The following is a 17,266-nucleotide window of genomic DNA, read 5'->3' as shown; positions in this document are numbered from 1 at the left end:
TTCTCAAATATTTAATGTTAGGGACTCACTCAAATGAATGGCTCCAATTAGTCAACCTTAATTTTGATTTATTATTGATGTTCCACATTTTGGGATTATTTATTTAGAAGATGCACATTTGTTATACAGGGATCTTCTTTTCCTAAGGGCTGCGTAGGGTTATCGGAAGACCTCGCGGTGTTAGAAGAACAGAGTTTCAGTGATCTTGCATTGCATCAGCTTTCCATTGCACTGCAGCACTAGATTGGCCAGGAGCTCCTGTGAGGCACAAACAGTTACTAAATAAGGCCCAGTATGGAGTCTCATGGATGTCTGGCTTGCCAGGCTGAGGCATGCTGTGGGCACAGAGGCTAGCATTGCTTTCTCCCACAGTCCTACTTCTAGTATGAAATTATTTTCGACTGTAGAGTGGTAACCTCCACTAGGGCAGGGGCTGAATAACAAAAAATTCACTGCACAGTCCTGCTTAGTACTGTACCGAACCCACCTGAACTCAACTTGCCCCATCCGGGGCTGCTGTGGGGGTTCAGGAGAGGCTGCTAAAACATCTAAGGGGCTGCTTTATTTAAAAATTAAATATGAAAAAAATAAACAAGACACACATGTATGCTCACATGCGTGTAACTGGGAGCTGTGAAAAACAAAAATAAGGCATCTGCCACAAAATATGTAAATAAAAATGTAATAAAAAAATGGGAAAATTAAACCCACAAGATTTGCACAAAATAAGTCTCCAGACTCCGTGGAGGGGAAAATATCAATTTTTGATCTTGTGGTATACACCAGTTTATTTGCATCCCAGAATTAAATCTGAGATTATCTTAATCCCTGAACATGGAGAAGGGGGTACAAATTTGGAGGCTTTGGCCCCTAGTTTTTTAGTTTGTCCAGTAATGTGGTAATTAATAATTATATATTTGTTTGGTTGAAGTCCTTTCTGTTCCGCATCAATCAATATAGGAGTAGAAGTCAGGGCCGTCTTTTCGTATGGGCTCAATGGGCTGTTTTCCAAGGACCCAATGAGTATAAGGGACCTAGGCTGATAGCTGAGTGTCCCCTCTATCAAGGGGTACCAGATTTTTGAAAATCGGCCCTGGGGAACCGGAGATATCCGACTTCAAAGTAGTGGTCCCCATCCAAGGCTGTTAATTGCTCTTCCCAGCCAGATATCTCGGGTTCTGTCTGATTTAGAGTTTTTCTGAGGGTATAATCCAAAATCTGTGACTCTCCCCTTTTGGTGGCAGCTTGTCTATACTATGCCCAGAACCAGAGATATCAGCCTTCAAGCAGCTGGTCCCTGCTCCAGCTCCACACGCCTAATATGCAGTTTTAGATTTTGGTGGGTGAATTGCTAATTGCTCTGGCCCCTGAACTCTTATCTCCAAGTCCCTAGAGCCTCCTGAAAGGTGGGACTCTAGTTTTTTATCCCATTTAAAACTAAGAACTATATTTTAAGGAACTTGAGATATCTGCAGTCAAGCAAGCTGCCCTCCCACCGGAAAATGATGAATATTAAGACCACTCCACTATCCACCCCTCCCCTACGTATTAAACACCCCCTGCCACCCTGGAAGTCATGTACCAGGGCTTCTTCATTCAGCCCAATGCCCCTTTCTACAGTTTAGTGTTCTCCCTCCCTCCCCCCCCCATCTGTGCAGTAAAGGAATAAAAAGCAGAAATTACTGCTCCAGGTCCTACATGCTGAGGAGAAGATAAACACCCCCTACCGCCCGAGGGACATCAAACCTGCGGCTGATAGCACCCCCCACCCCTACCGCCAGAGGATGGGTAGGGAGCACAGTGCATTGCTGTGCCCAGGGGCCTACACTGCTGTTAGGGCGGCCCTGGTGGAGGGTCCGCCCTAACAGCACCTCCATCAGCACCTCCATCTTGCACCTCTTTTTTTTTCTTTGCATTATGTGCTCTTTGGGGCCTATTTTTTAAAACTGCCATCCTGTCTGCCACTGCAGTTTCACTCCTAGATGGGCCAGGTGTTTGTGCCGCACACTTGTGTCACTTAGCTTAGCCATCTAGCTACCTCAGTGCAACCTTTTTGTCTATAAACAATATTGTGAGGTGGGAAGGGAAATGAGTGGAAATTAATGTTATTGAGGTTAATAATACCGTAGGATCAAAATGACCCCCAAATTCTGTGTTTTTAGCTGGTTTTGTGTTTTTTTGAAAATAATCCAGATCCAAAACCAGAACCCGAAAGGAACCAATCCAGATCCAAAACACGAGTGGGGATACAGATCCAAAACCAAAACACAAAACCTGAAAAGTGTCCACCGTACATCTCTAATTAATATATCTATATCTATATATATCTATATATATCTCTCTCTATATATATATATATATACATACACACACACAGAGATAGAGCGAGAGAGAGAGAGAGAGAGAGAGAGAGAGAGGTGTTCTCCAGACCCCATCATGGGTTTTGCAGCTGTATCTCCTTCGTGTTTTTGATCTGTATTTGGTTTTGCCAAAACCGCCCTTGTGGGTTTTGGATCTGTATTTTTTTTTAAAATCATAAAACCAGCTAAAATCACAGAATTTTAGCCTGTTTTTGTTCCTGCGGTATTATCAAGCTCAATAACATTAATTTCCACTCATTTCTAGTCAATTTTCACCACCTCACAGCTCACAATATTGTTTTCATCCAGTTTAGGCCAAAAGGTTGCACCGAGGTAACTGGATGACTAAGCTAAGCGACAGAAAGGCGGCACAAACACGTGGGGGTAAATTTACTAAGATGGGAGTTCTATATAAGATGGGATGTTGCCCATAGCAACCAATCAGATTCCAGGTATTATCTTCTAGAAGGTGCTAGATAAATGAGAAGTAAAATCTGATTGGTTGCTATGGGCAACATCCCATCTTAAATAGAACTCCCATCTTAGTAAATTTACCCCTTGGCATGTAAACTTCCAACATTGCCCATCTAGGAAACAAAGTGGCACTGCATTGACAGACAGGGTGGCAGTTTAATGAACTATACAAATTTTTGTCGTCTACACAAGAAGACAGTCAGCAATGTCCCAAACAGCACATAATGCAAAGAAAAGAGGTGTAAGATGGAGTTGTCCTTGGGTCCTCCCACCCACCGTTATGTTGTATAAATGAAACAGGACATGCACACTTTAAGAAAGCAATCACTTTAATGACAGAGACTGTGTCATGACTGTAGTTTTGTTAACCCGGCATATATGTGAAGTACGTGTGGGTAACTGGAGGACTATGTGTATATTTGGCTGGTATAACTGGTAATGCACTGTGAACCAGGCTGGGTACCGATATACCTAGTAATGCACTGTGAGTCGGTATAACTGGTAACGCACTGTGAACCGGGCTGGGTACCGCTATAACTGGTAACACAACTGTAATCCGGGCTGGTTCTGGATATAACTGGTAACACAACTGTAATCCGGTCTGGGTAGCAAAAGACCAGAGGTTAACAGGAACTAAGGTAATTAATATTACCTTTTAGGGAGCTCAGCTACTAAGCTCACACTGAGGAACTGGCAGTATATGTTACACAAGTCTCTCTACTTATACTTCCTGGTTCTTGGTGATTGGTGAAGTGTCAGGTGATTCAGGGAGTCTCGGGCTGGCACTGGATTGGATAGCTCATGGTCAGTTGATCAGACCCTGTCACGTCAGTACTCAAGGTTAGGCTCTGATGTGAAGTGAGGCCTGGCCGCCCAGAAAAACAGTGAAGCCTAAACTCCTAGAAATGAACAGAGGTTGCTGACTTTTAGGCCCAAAAACTAGAGAGCCGAGCACAGTGGAGAATGTATCTGGTGACCACTGGAGTCAGAGAGGCATATAGTATATGACAACATGGACAATCCTTACTGATTGCTGTGTAGGCACAGCATAGAGAGACTTGCTGAAATCAGTATTCACTCAGAAGGTTAATCAACACAGGTGCAGCTTATTAGCAACTCTCACCTTCCAGAGAACTCAGCACTCAGGGAACTCATGGTACTAGCAAGCTGTTTATCCCAGTGAGCAGAAAAGACGCAGAATCCAGGACAGATGGCAGAGGTAAGTCACCAGACTATATGAATTTAGACAGGATTGTGACAGACTGCCACTTGTGGCTGAAATGATTGGTTTGTTTGGGCCAATGTAAAACAAGCTTTGATTGGGCAGTGAACATTGCTGGCAAAAACTGTCTCTACATAGGAAAGATGTCATCATCGTCATCATCCAATTTGTCACCCACATCAGTGTGTACATCATTTTCTTCACACACTATTAATTCGTCACCACTGGAATCCACCATTAAATTTTTGGAATCTGTCATTCATTTTGATGAACTGTCAGCAGCGGTGGTGCTGCTGGGAAATGCGGGTCCTGACGCTTGCCTGGTGACTGGGACGCCGCATCTTCCCCGGCCACTAGGGCTGCTAGTCTTCTCCCAGCGCCCAGCAACAGGCTGACACCAGGCGAAATGCTTCCAGGTCCCCACCCGGCACCTAGCAACAGGCTGACATTCAGTTCCTGAAGGGTTGCCAACCCAATACCTGTCTTAAGCTGATGTTTTCTCCAAGCAACAAGCTGAGTCTTTGCCTCCTCACCATTCATATGATTGTGCTATCAATCTGATACCTGGAGCTAAACTTCCTAAAGGAAGGCTTTATGCATTGTCTTTGCCCGAGACTAAAGCCATGGAGGAATACATTCAGGAAAATTTGGAGAAGGGATTTATTCGGCCTTCTAAATCACCAGTGGGAGCCGTCTTTTTCTTTGTGGGCAAGAAGGACAGCTCGTTGCGGCCATGCATAGACTACAGTGGACTGAATAAAGTGACAATTAAAAATTCTTACCCTTTACCTTTAATTTCTGTTTTATTTGATCAGTTGAGAGAGGCTGCAGTCTTCTCTAAAATCAATTTACGAGGAGCATACAACTTAATACGGATCCGACAATGGGACGAATGGAAGACTGCCTTTAATACTCATTCTGGAAACTACGACTATTTAGTAGTGATGTGCACCGGAAATTTTTCGGGTTTTGTATTTTGGTTTTGGGTTCGGTTCCGCGGCCGTGTTTTGGGTTCGAACGCGTTTTGGCAAAACCTCACCGATTTTTTTTTGTCGGATTCGGGTGTGTTTTGGATTCGGGTGTTTTTTTTAAAAAACCCTAAAAAACAGCTTAAATCATTGAATTTGGGGGTCATTTTGATCCCATAGTATTATTAACCTCAATAACCATAATTTACACTCATTTCCAGTCTATTCTGAACACCTCACACCTGACAATATTATTTTTAGTCCTAAAATTTGCACCGAGGTCGCTGGATGGCTAAGCTAAGCGACACAAGTGGGCGACACATACACCTGGCCCATCTAGGAGTGGCACTGCAGTGTCAGGTAGGATGGCCCTTCCAAAAAATACTCCCCAAACAGCACATGACGCAAAGAAAAAAAGAGGCGCAATGAGGTAGCTGTGTGAGTAAGCTAAGCGACCCTAGTGGCCGACACAAACACCTGGCCCATCTAGGAGTGGCACTGCAGTGTCAGGCATGATGGCCCTTCCAAAAAATACTCCCCAAACAGCACATGACGCAAAGAAAAAAAGAGGCGCAATGAGGTAGCTGTGTGAGTAAGCTAAGCGACCCTAGTGGCCGACACAAACACCTGGCCCATCTAGGAGTGGCACTGCAGTGTCAGGCAGGATGGCCCTTCCAAAAAATACTCCCCAAACAGCACATGACGCAGAGAAAAAAAGAGGCGCAATGAGGTAGCTTTGTGAGTAAGATAAGCGACCCTAGTGGACGACACAAACACCTGGCCCATCTAGGAGTGGCACTGCAGTGTCAGGCAGGATGGCCCTTCCAAAAAATACTCCCCAAACAGCACATGACGCAAAGAAAAAAAGAGGCGCAATGAGGTAGCTGTGTGAGTAAGCTAAGCGACCCTAGTGGCCGACACAAACACCTGGCCCATCTAGGAGTGGCACTGCAGTGTCAAGCAGGATGGCCCTTCCAAAAAAATACTCCAAAAACAGCACATGACGCAAAGAAAAATGAAAGAAAAAAGAGGTGCAAGATGGAATTGTCCTTGGGCCCTCCCACCCACCCTTATGTTGTATAAACAGGACATGCACACTTTAACCAACCCATCATTTCAGCGACAGGGTCTGCCACACGACTGTGACTGAAATAACTGGTTGGTTTGGGCCCCCACCAAAAAAGAAGCAATCTCTCCTTGCACAAACTGGCTCTACAGAGGCAAGATGTCCACCTCATCATCATTGTCCGATTCATCACCCCTTTCACTGTGTACATCCCCCTCCTCACAGATTATTAATTCGTCCCCACTGGAATCCACCATCTCAGATCCCCGTGTACTTTCTGGAGGCAATTGCTGCTGGTGAATGTCTCCATGGAGGAATTGATTATAATTCATTTTAATGAACATCATCTTCTCCACATTTTCTGGAAGTAACCTCGTACGCCGATTGCTGACAAGGTGAGCGGCGGCACTAAACACTCTTTCGGAGTACACACTGGAGGGAGGGCAACTTAGATAGAATAAAGCCAGTTTCTGCAAGGGCCTCCAAATTGCCTCTTTTTCCTGCCAGTATACGTACAGACTGTCTGACGTGCCTACTTGGATGCGGTCACTCATATAATCCTCCACCATTCTTTCAATGGTGAGAGAATCATATGCAGTGACAGTAGACGACATGTCAGTAATCGTTGGCAGGTCCTTCAGTCCGGACCAGATGTCAGCATCAGCAGCCGCTCCAGACTGCCCTGCATCACCGCCAGCGGGTGGGCTCCGAATTCGTAGCCTTTTCCTCGCACCCCCAGTTGCGGGAGAATGTGAAGGAGGAGATGTTGACGGGTCGCGTTCCGCTTGACTTGACAATTTTCTCACCAGCAGTTCTTTGAACCTCTGCAGACTTGTGTCTGCCGGAAAGAGAGATCCAACGTAGGTTTTAAATCTAGGATCGAGCACGGTGGCCAAAATGTAGTGCTCTGATTTCAACATATTGACCACACGTGAATCCTGGTTAAGCGAATGAAGGGCTCCATCCACAAGTCCCACATGCCTAGCGGAATCGCTCTTTTTTAGCTCCTCCTTCAATGTCTCCAGCTTCTTCTGCAAAAGCCTGATGAGGGGAATGACCTGACTCAGGCTGGCAGTGTCTGAACTGACTTCACGTGTGGCAAGTTCAAAGGGTTGCAGAACCTTGCACAACGTTGAAATCATTCTCCACTGCGCTTGAGACAGGTGCATTCCACCTCCTTTGCCTATATCGTGGCCAGATGTATAGGCTTGAATGGCCTTTTGCTGCTCCTCCATCCTCTGAAGCATATAAAGGGTTGAATTCCACCTCGTTACCACCTCTTGCTTCAGATGATGGCAGGGCAGGTTCAGGTGTTTTTGGTGGTGCTCCAGTCTTCTGTACGCGGTGCCTGTACGCCGAAAGTGGCCCGCAATTCTTCTGGCCACCGACAGCATCTCTTGCACGCCCCTGTCGTTTTTTAAATAATTCTGCACCACCAAATTCAAGGTATGTGCAAAACATGGGACGTGCTGGAATTTGCCCAGATGTAATGCACGCACAATATTGCTGGCGTTGTCCGATGTCACAAATCCCCAGGAGAGTCCAATTGGGGTAAGCCATTCTGCGATGATCTTCCTCAGTTGCCGTAAGAGGTTTTCATCTGTGTGCGTATTCTGGAAAGCGGTGATACAAAGCGTAGCCTGCCTAGGAACGAGTTGGCGTTTGCGAGATGCTGCTACTGGTGCCACCGCTGCTGTTCTTGCTGCCGGAGGCAATACATCTACCCAGTGGGCTGTCACAGTCATGTAGTCCTGAGTCTGCCCTGCTCCACTTGTCCACATGTCCGTGGTTAAGTGGACATTGGGTACAACTGCATTTTTTAGGACACTGGTGAGTCTTTTTCTGACGTCCGTGTACATTCTCGGTATCGCCTGCCTAGAGAAGTGGAACCTAGATGGTATTTGGTAACGGGGGCACACTACCTCAAGAAATTGTCTAGTTCCCTGTGAACTAACGGCGGATACCGGACGCACGTCTAACACCACCATAGTTGTCAAGGCCTCAGTTATCCGCTTTGCAGCAGGATGACTGCTGTGATATTTCATCTTCCTCGCAAAGGACTGTTGGACAGTCAATTGCTTACTGGAAGTAGTACAAGTGGTCTTCCGACTTCCCCTCTGGGATGACGATCGACTCCCAGCAGCAACAACAGCAGCGCCAGCAGCAGTAGGCATTACACTCAAGGATGCATCGGAGGAATCCCAGGCAGGAGAGGACTCGTCAGACTTGCCAGTGACATGGCCTGCAGGACTATTGGCTTTCCTGGGTAAGGAGGAAATTGACACTGAGGGAGTTGGTGGTGTGGTTTGCGCGAGCTTGGTTACAAGAGGAAGGGATTTACTGGTCAGTGGACTGCTTCCGCTGTCGCCCAAAGTTTTTGAACTTGTCACTGACTTATTATGAATGCGCTGCAGGTGACGTATAAGGGAGGATGTTCCGAGGTGGTTAACGTCCTTACCCCTACTTATTACAGCTTGACAAAGGCAACACACGGCTTGACACCTGTTGTCCGCATTTCTGTTGAAATACTTCCACACTGAAGAGCTGATTTTTTTGGTATTTTCACCAGGCATGTCAATGGCCATATTCCTCCCACGGACAACAGGTGTCTCCCCGGGTGCCTGACTTAAACAAACCACCTCACCATCAGAATCTTCCTTGTCAATTTCCTCCCCAGCGCCAGCAACACCCATATCCTCATCCTGGTGTACTTCAACACTGACATCTTCAATTTCACTATCAGGAACTGGACTGCGGGTGCTCCTTTCAACACTTGCAGGGGGCGTGCAAATGGTGGAAGGCGCAAGCTCCTCCCGTCCAGTGTTGGGAAGGTCAGGCATCGCAACCGACACAATTGGATTCTCCTTTGGGATTTGTGATTTCGAAGAACGCACAGTTCTTTGCTGTGCTTTTGCCACAAGTCTTTTCTTTTTTCTAGCGAGAGGATGAGTGCTTTCATCCTCATGTGAAGCTGAACCACTAGCCATGAACATAGGCCAGGGCCTCAGCCGTTCCTTGCCACTCCGTGTCGTAAATGGCATATTGGCAAGTTTACGCTTCTCCTCAGACGCTTTAAATTTTGATTTTTGGGTCATTTTTTTACTGATCTTTTGTGTTTTGGATTTTACATGCTCTGTACTATGACATTGGGCATCGGCCTTGGCAGACGACGTTGATGGCATTTCATCGTCTCGGCCATGACTAGTGGCAGCAGCTTCAGCACGAGGTGGAAGTGGATCTTGATCTTTCCCTATTTTTTTAACCTCCACATTTTTGTTCTCCATATTTTGCGCAGAACTAAAAGCCACCACAGGTATACAATGTAGATGGGTGGATAGTATAGTATTATATTACTTATGGACGACGAGTGACGACACAGAGGTAGGTACAGCCGTGGCCTACCGTACTGCTGCTTATATATATAATATACTGTATAACGGACCTGGTGGACACTGTCAGCAGACTGCTAAACTAGTATGAAGAAAAAAACAACAACACAGGTATACAATGTAGATGGATGGATAGTATAGTATTATATTACTTATGGACGACGAGTGCACTGACGACACAGAGGTAGGTACAGCCGTGGCCAACCGTACTGCTGCTTATATATATAATATACTGTATAACGGACCTGGTGGACACTGTCAGCAGACTGCTAAACTAGTATGAAGAAATAAAACACACCACAGGTATACAATGTAGATGGGTGGATAGTATAGTATTATATTACTTATGGACGACAAGTGACGACACAGAGGTAGGTACAGCCGTGGCCTACCGTACTGCTGCTTATATATATAATATACTGTATAACGGACCTGGTGGACACTGTCAGCAGACTGCTAAACTAGTATGAAGAAAAAAACAACAACACAGGTATACAATGTAGATGGATGGATAGTATAGTATTATATTACTTATGGACGACGAGTGCACTGACGACACAGAGGTAGGTACAGCCATGGCCTACCGTACTGCTGCTTATATATATATAATATACTGTATAACGGACCTGGTGGACACTATCAGCAGACTGCTAAACTAGTATGAAGAAAAAAAAAACACCACAGGTATACAATGTAGATGGGTGGATAGTATAGTATTATATTACTTATGGACGACGAGTGACGACACAGAGGTAGGTACAGCCGTGGCCTACCGTACTGCTGCTTATATATATAATATACTGTATAACGGACCTGGTGGACACTGTCAGCAGACTGCTAAACTAGGATGAAGAAAAAAAAAACACCACAGGTATACAATGTAGATGGATGGATAGTATAGTATTATATTACTTGTGGACGACGAGTGACGACACAGAGGTAGGTACAGCCGTGGCCTACCGTACTGCTGCTTATATATATAATATACTGTATAACGGACCTGGTGGACACTGTCAGCAGACTGCTAAACTAGTATGAAGAAAAAAACAACAACACAGGTATACAATGTAGATGGATGGATAGTATAGTATTATATTACTTATGGACGACGAGTGCACTGACGACACAGAGGTAGGTACAGCCGTGGCCTACCGTACTGCTGCTTATATATATAATATACTGTATAACGGACCTGGTGGACACTGTCAGCAGACTGCTAAACTAGTATGAAGAAAAAAAACACCACAGGTATACAATGAAGATGGATGGATAGTATAGTATTATATTACTTATGGACGACGAGTGCACTGACGACACAGAGGTAGGTACAGCCGTGGCCTACCGTACTGCTGCTTATATATATAATATACTGTATAACGGACCTGGTGGACACTGTCAGCAGACTGCTAAACTAGTATGAAGAAAAAAAAACACAGGAGTGTTTTTCAGGCAGACAAACGTATACTGGACTGGTGGTCACTGTCAGCAAAACTGTGCACTGTACTCCTGCTATAACTGCTCCCCAGTCCCCACAATTAGGCAGTGTGAGCAGAGCAGTGCACTCAGCACAGATATATCATGCAGCAGTGCAGCACACTGAGTGAGCACAGATATGGTGGTCGGAGCGTTTTTTTCAGGCAGAGAAACAAAGGATTAAACTCACTGGTGGTATAATCAAAACCCTGCACTGTACTCTCTAACAGCTGCTCCCCGTCCCCAATCCTCCCCACAATTATAACTAACTAAGTCACTCTGTGTTCTACTATAACGGAGAGGACGCCAGCCACGTCCTCTCCCTATCAATCTCAATGCACGTGTGAAAATGGCGGCGACGCGCGGCTCCTTATATAGAATCCGAGTCTCGCGAGAATCCGACAGCGGGATGATGACGTTCGGGCGCGCTCGGGTTAACCGAGCAAGGCGGGAGGATCCGAGTCGCTCGGACCCGTGTAAAAAAAAGGTGAAGTTCGGGCGGGTCGGATTCTGAGGATCCGAACCCGCTCATCACTACTATTTAGTGATGCCGTTTGGTCTTTGTAATGCTCCTGCCGTCTTTCAGGATCTCACAAATGATGTTCTTAGAGAATTATTGGGAAAGTTTGTGGTTGTCTATTTAGATGACATCTTGATTTACCCTCGTACTATCAAGGAACACCGGATTCGTGTCAAGGCCGTTCTTTCTAAACTCAGGGAGAATCATCTTTACGCAAAATTGGAGAAATGTGAATTTGAGGTGGAGAAGGTAGCCTTTCTGGGATATATCATCATGTTAACAGAAATTTGGTTTGGTTCCGCACAGGAAAAATGTGGTAATGATGAACATAGATTAATACACAGATTGTAGAAAACTGTTCAGGGAATGACCAACGATACTAAGTTTAAATTTAAAGATTCTTAATGAAGACATCTAAATAATTATTTGAGTTGGTGGTGCTCCCAGAGTCAGTAATGGTTAAGCAAAGAGAAGAAAAAAGAAAGACTCTGTGTTGGGGCACGCTTAGAAATTTGAAATAAGTTTATTAAAACTTAACATTTAATTAATAACGAATAAAAGTAATGAGGAGTTTGATACAAAAAAATTGTTCAAGAACACAAAGTAAACATATATATTGACAGAAATCAGGATAAGCCTGATACAAAATTATGGGCACCTGTGGTGAAAAATATACTGAAAAACATAAAAAATTACAAAAAATTAATATTATTAAGGTGCCTGAGTTAATCAAAATTCAAAATTGGAGTAGAGGTAAATGATATGTACATATAATCACCGCAGTGATAATTGTAGGTAAGCACCTAGTCTAAAACCTCATGAGAATAGATGAGAGGCACAAAGGTTCATAATTGAAATGTCAAATGACTGAGGGTACCCTCAGTCATTTGACATTTCAATTATGAACCTTTGTGCCTCTCATCTATTCTCATGAGGTTTTAGACTAGGTGCTTACCTACAATTATCACTGCGGTGATTATATGTACATATCATTTACCTCTACTCCAATTTTGAATTTTGATTAACTCAGGCACCTTAATAATATTAATTTTTTGTAATTTTTTATGTTTTTCAGTATATTTTTCACCACAGGTGCCCATCATTTTGTATCAGGCTTATCCTGAGTTCTGTCAATATATATGTTTACTTTGTGTTCTTGAACAATTTTTTTGTATCAAACTCCTCATTACTTTTATTCGTTATTAATTAAATGTTAAGTTTTAATAAACTTATTTCAAATTTCTAAGCGTGCCCCAACACAGAGTCTTTCTTTTTTCTTCTCTTTGATATATCATCATGTCCAAGGGATTTTCTATGGACCCTAAGAAACTCCAGACAATCCTTGACTGGGTTCGCCCTTCAAATTTGAAAGCTATACAACGCTTCCATGGTTTTGCTAATTATTACAGGAGATTTATCCATTCTTTCTCTTCTCTTAGAAGAGAGTTTAACCAAGAAAGGTATGGATCCTTCAAGTTGATCATCACAGGTGATTAAGGCATTTGAGGATGTTAAAAAAGCATTTATCTCTGCTCTTATTCTCCGACACCCTGATCCACATTTGCCCTTTATCGTGGAAGTAGAAGCCTCCGAAGTGGGATTTGGAGCTATTCTTTCACAAGAGTGCCTTTTTCTCCCAAAAATTTTCCTCTGCTGAAGTAAATTATGGCGTTGGGAATCGAGAGCTCTTGGCAGTCAAATGGGCTCTGAAGGAATGGAGACACTGGCTAGAGGGGGCAAGACATGCGGTAACAGTGTTCACCAATCACAAAAATCTAGCTTATATTGAATCAGCAAAGAGATGGGCGCTGTTTTTTGCTAGGTTCAATTTGTGATTACTTTCAGGCCTGGTTCCAAGAATGTTAAAGCTGACACTTTTTTCCTGGAGTTTTTTGCCTAGTCATAAAGTATCTTAGTCTCCAGTGCCTATTGTTCCGCTGAGATGCATTCTTGTCGGTCTCACCATAGATCTTGTATCACGTGTCCAGTCATCACAGGCGCAAGCAGTGTCGGACTGGGGCATGAAGGGCCTACCGGGGGGATGCAGTGGTAGGGGCCCATGCATAGGGGTGTGGCCAGCCACCACATTGGTTTACATAACCAATAGAGACTGCATGGGCTGGGGCCCTTAATATATATGCAGTCAATATTGCTAGTGCATGCATGATAATGTAGCAGATTAATAACAGCAATGCATGATAGAAAATACACCATAGTCCTGTGCATTATAATGGAACATATCATAATATATAATTCAAGTGCACAGTCTGGAACCTCTTCCCTAGAGAAGGAGGTGGGGCCCCCCAGGCCTTAGGGCCCACTGGGGGTTTCCTCTGTACCCCTGTGGGCCAGTCCGACCCTGGGCACAGACCCCTTCCGAGACTCCTTCTGGACTTCTGTTTGTTCTGGAGAAACTCAGGTCTGCCGTTTTATCTGAGTTCCATTTCAATAAGACCTCGGAGCATCTGGGGGTTACTAAAACTGTGGCCCTTCTCTCTTGGTTAGTATGGTAGCCGACTATCAAGATGGATGTTCAGGAGTTTGTCAGGGCATGTAATGTCTGTGCCAAAAACAAGTCACCTCGAGTCCATCCTTCAGAACAATTGCTTCCTTTGTCTGTACCCTCCAAGCTGTGGACTCACTTATCTATGTTCGGTCATGTGAGTTGTAGTCGAGCATTTCAGTAAAATGGTTCACTTCATTCCTCTGTCCAAATTATCTAGTGCCAAAGAGGTAGCCTCTTTATTCATTCAACATACAGTATCTTTCAATTTCATGGGTTACCCTTAGATATTGTTTCCGGTAAGGGTATTCAATTTGAGGCACATTTATGGAGGTCTTTTTGTTCTGAATTGGGGATTAACATCAGCCTTTCCTCTGGATTTCATTCACAATTTAATGGACAGACGGAATGGGTAAATCAGTCTTTGGAGCAATATCTACGGTGTTATGTTTCAAAGTGTCATGATGATTGGGTTGACCTTTTACCCTTTGCAGAATTTGCATACAATAATTCTGGACATTCTTCAACTTCCATGTCTCCATTCTTCTATTGTTATGGTTTCTATTCAAAATCTAATCATTTCATTAAATCACAACAGTCAGATTCTTCTTTTCCTCTGGTATCGCATCTCAGGAAAATCTGGAAGACAGTACATCAAGCCTTTGAAGATGCTGCGGTCCGGTACAAGAGGTTTGCTGATAAATTTCAGAAACCTTGCTCTTTCAAAGTAGGAGACATGGTGTGATTGTCTGTTTGTAACATCAAGCTCCGTCAACCATCTCAAAAATTGGGTCCCCGTTACATTGGGCCATTTAAAATTATTCAAAAAATCAATCCTGTTGATTTCCTCCTTCAGCTGCCCAGGTCTCTAAGGATTAATAATACCTTCCATTGTTCAATGTTTAAACCAGGATTTGTTTCCAGCAAGTTTAAGGTTGGAAGTTCCAGGAGACCTGCCCCAGTCATAGTTCAAGGGCGCCTGGAGTTTGTTGTGGAGAAAATCTTAGACTCCAAATTTGTACCTGGGCAGGTACACTTTGCAGTTCATTGGAACGGCATGAAGAGAAAGCATGAATTCCTGGAAGGTTCCTTCACGCTCCTAAATTAAAAGATATGTTTTTCAAGAGATTTCCCCAGAAACCAGGACCTAGGTGTTTCTTAACCCCTATTCAAGGGGGGAATACTGTCATCAGCGGTGATGCGGTCGGGAGATGCGGGTCCCGGCACTTGCCTGGTGACCAGGGGCCACCAGACTCATAGCAACAGGGATGCCAGAGGCAGACGGCATTCCCCGTTGCTTAGAATTTAAGTTAGAAAGTTCAGCATGGCAGCTGCACTGATTAGTTTTAATTTGTCAGCAGGTTCCTGAATGGTGCAAGTACCATTTACATTTATATTCATTTCCTGGTCACTCACAAACCGCTGGTAATAGTTTCTGTTTCATTGAAGAAACTGCCGATCCTTGAACTCCTGTTCAAAGAAACTCTGCCTGATTCATTCCTGCCATGTTCCTGTCTGACACTACAGTATCTCAGGTGCTGTGTGGATTTTCCACACAATCTTCTGTTTTTGCCCGTCCCGTACTTTTGTACATTCCTTGTTACCATTTGCCATTTTATTTTGCTCACACACCGCTGCTGCAATAATTATTACACCTTATTATCCACCGTTACACTCTTCCATCTCAATTGCCAGTTCCCCATACATTCCCACTATCCTCAGCCTAGTTCCCTACCCCAATATTAGACTACTTTCATATACTTAGTTAGTCTCCATCACCGACTGGTCGTCTTGGGGGTAAGCTTGTACTGTGGGGATATAAGGTAAGTTACTTTTACATTCTTGCTTGTATCCTGACGACAATTTAGCAAGTAAATCGAAACGTTGACAGACCGAGGTGGCCTCATTGTTTCTTCTACCAAGCCCTGAGTGCCGCACCGTACGATCCCGGAAGTGAACAAGCCCAACGGGCGAAACGCGTTTTCCACGGACTTCAGCATGGGACCTTTCCTTGGAGGATCGTTTATTACCACCTGTCTCCTGAACCTGACATTTTGAGTATTATCTTTCTATCTGTAATTAAGGTTTGAATTCCCACTTCTATAGGTGCTTATCGCATTAGGCACACCTATTAATACTGCACACTATGCAGTTGGGACTTTCTGTGCATATTACAGTCTTATAATTCTACAGATTGCAGGCTAGTACCACTGCTATATGTGCTCATTGCATTGGGCACACTATTTAATACTGCACATTATGCAGTTGGGTTTTTCTGTGCATATTACAGTCTAATAATCCTATAGATTGCAGGCTAGTACCACTGCTATATGTGCTTATCGTATTTGGCACACTAATTAATACTGCACACTATGCAGTTGGGATTTCCTGTGCACATTACAGCCTAATAATCCTATGAATGCAGGTTATACCTATTTTTTCGCACATTGCTCCATTCTTTATGCATGCAGTGTGTTACACTTTATAGGTTGTTTTCATCTCGTACTCAAAGTAATGATTTTTTGCCTTGCACAAAAGGAATATATATGTGAATTATATTTAGATGCACTAATTTACCTGATGCTCCATATTTTGTGACTTGGTTTCTCCCTAGGGACAGTAACCAATAGTCTAATTCTAAGTAGTGGTAAATCTTTTAGAACAATTTTTTCTCCTTTTCACTGCTTACTATTTTCCGTAGACTCTCATCCACGATCCAGGGTGTACTTTGCCACTGAGGGGCAATTGTTTCACCCCGCCTAATGTGGAAAGCAGATCTACACATTAGATGACTTCATCTTTCTAAATCTCCCTACTCTACCATTCCTATATAGGTGCACTCTCATTGGTAGATAGCCTCTCTACTATCATACCACGCTGCTAATGCCCGATCTCGTCCGATCTTGGAAGCTAAACGGCGTCGGGCCGGGTCAGTACCTTGAGAGGAGACTCCCTGGGAATACCTGGTGTTGTAGAGTAGGGACTATTCCCCTTCCTTTGAAGGGTGGACACCAACAGCAGTATCACCACTATTTGTTCTTTCTAAACTTCTCTTTACTTTCACCGCGCTCAGGTCATGCCAATATAGACATCTCCAATTTCGTGCAATAAGGAATAACAGGTGAATAATTAATTGCTTAGTATTAACCCAATCTAAATGTTTTTTTAGGACACATTATTGACCTCCTTGGTTGGTCCCATTAATACAGAATATCTGTACTGGTCAGGAGAAACGGGTGTCAGACTATCAGGTGTCTGCAGCCTTTCTAATCCTTCTCGTGTGATTAACAG

General features: G+C 43.9%; 1 pseudogene; it reads left to right on the top strand.

Moving 5' to 3' along the window:
- The first annotated feature begins 16,834 nt into the window (after positions 1 to 16,834).
- Positions 16,835 to 16,953, top strand: LOC134955116 (5S ribosomal RNA; annotated as a pseudogene).
- The last annotated feature ends 313 nt before the right edge of the window (positions 16,954 to 17,266 follow it).

The sequence above is a fragment of the Pseudophryne corroboree genome, chromosome 1 (assembly GCF_028390025.1).
Source record: "Pseudophryne corroboree isolate aPseCor3 chromosome 1, aPseCor3.hap2, whole genome shotgun sequence".
NCBI classification, from domain to species: Eukaryota; Metazoa; Chordata; class Amphibia; order Anura; family Myobatrachidae; genus Pseudophryne; species Pseudophryne corroboree.
This window is presented reverse-complemented; position numbering and strand designations above follow the sequence as displayed.